The sequence below is a fragment of the Colobus angolensis genome, unplaced genomic scaffold (genome assembly GCF_000951035.1).
Source record: "Colobus angolensis palliatus isolate OR3802 unplaced genomic scaffold, Cang.pa_1.0 Scaffold316, whole genome shotgun sequence".
NCBI classification, from domain to species: domain Eukaryota; kingdom Metazoa; phylum Chordata; class Mammalia; order Primates; family Cercopithecidae; genus Colobus; species Colobus angolensis.
Genome location: NW_012116444.1, coordinates 720148 through 721546, shown reverse-complemented (window position 1 = coordinate 721546; position 1399 = coordinate 720148). Strand labels below are relative to the sequence as shown.

General features: G+C 51.0%; 2 protein-coding genes across 2 annotated transcripts in view; one reads left to right on the top strand and one right to left on the bottom strand.

The window, feature by feature from the left end:
* The window catches only part of RRP12 (ribosomal RNA processing 12 homolog (S. cerevisiae)), an 85033-nt gene extending 83811 nt beyond the window's left edge, over positions 1-1222 (bottom strand). Inside the window, exons 1-2 of the mRNA XM_011951193.1 lie at positions 1149-1222; positions 263-369 (exon numbers count right to left, since the gene is read on the bottom strand). The gene's annotated coding sequence lies outside the window, so the exon portion shown is untranslated. The remainder of the gene's footprint in view (positions 1-262; positions 370-1148) is intronic.
* The window catches only part of PGAM1 (phosphoglycerate mutase 1 (brain)), a 13876-nt gene that overhangs the window by 5332 nt on the left and 7145 nt on the right, over positions 1-1399 (top strand). The gene's annotated exons all lie outside the window — the stretch shown is intronic.

Below are 1399 nucleotides of genomic sequence, written 5' to 3'. Positions count from 1 at the left end.
TTGGTCAGGCTGGTCTCGAACTCCTGACCTCAAATGATCTGTCTGTCTCGGCCTCCCAAAGTGCTGGGATTACAGGCGTGAGCCACCCAATGTTACTTTTGGCTACTCGTACATGGGCCTCATTTGCCCTCTGCTTGCTTGAACAACAGGAAACACATTCAGCCCATCCTTGAGTCTAGTCCACTGCCTGGTTCATGTTTGGTGCTCATTAAAGTGTCTAGATTGAAATCAACCAGGAGACTGGCCTGCCACAGTGGCTCACACCTGTCATTCCAGTGTCTCTGGGAGGTTGCTGCAGGAGGATGGCTTGAGGCCAGGAGTTTGAGACCAGCCCAGTCAATATAGCAGTCAACATAGCCAGACCTATCGCTACAGAAAAGAAAAAAAAAAAAAAATTAGCCAGGCCTGGTGGCATGCCTGTAGTCCCAGCTATTCAAGAGGCTGAGGCAGGAGGATCACTTGAGTCCAGGAGTTCAAGGCTACTGCAGTGAGCTATGATCATGCTACTGCACTCTGCTTTGGGAACAGAGGGAAACCGTGTTTCAAAAAAGAAAAAGAAGGCTGGGCACGGTGGCTCACGCCGGTAATCCCAGCATTTTGTAAGGTCGAGGCCGGTGGATCACTTGAGGTCAGGAGTTCCATACTAGCCTGGACAACATGGTGAAACCCCGCCTCTACTAAAAGTACAAAAATTAGCCGTGCGTGGTGGCGGGCACCTGTAATCCCAGCTACTCGGTTGGCTGAGGCAGGAGAACTGCTTGAACCCGGGAGGTGGAGGTTGCAGTGAGGCGAGATCGAGCCACTCACTCACTGCACTCCAGCCTGGGAGACAGCTCCGTCTTAAAAAAAAAAAAAAAATTGTAGTAATAAATTGCTGATTGGGGCTGGGAGGACAGGCAGTGACTAGAATTCGCCCCTTTCTGAAATATTTGAAGGGTCCTAGCGTTTGCTTCCTTGTTGGAGGCCCAGAAAGCACTGACTTGACGTGTGCGAAAGATTGTAGACAGAGACGGGATAAAGAACCCCGTGCTGGAAAAAGAGCAGGCTCTGGAATCAGCAGGGTCACGGGCAGTTTCCTTACGTGTAAACTAGGAGTAAAAAGATCAGTGTCCCGCCGAAATGAGACAGTAATAGTAAAAACTATTTACTGAGCACTTCCAGGTACTCGGTAAGTATTTATGATCCCATTTTACAGATGAGGCTGGGAGGTTTCCCGACCTGCCCGAAGATACAAAGCAAGTAGTATGCACGAGTGAAGACTCGAACACGTCTGTGAATCAATCTCTGTGTGGGGATGGGAGCGGTTCCAGTGATAAGAGCCACTTAATCTGGCCGAACGCGCGGCAGTCAGCGGAGTGGCACCGCCCCTAGAGCCCGCCGCCCTCCGCCCTCCGCGTGC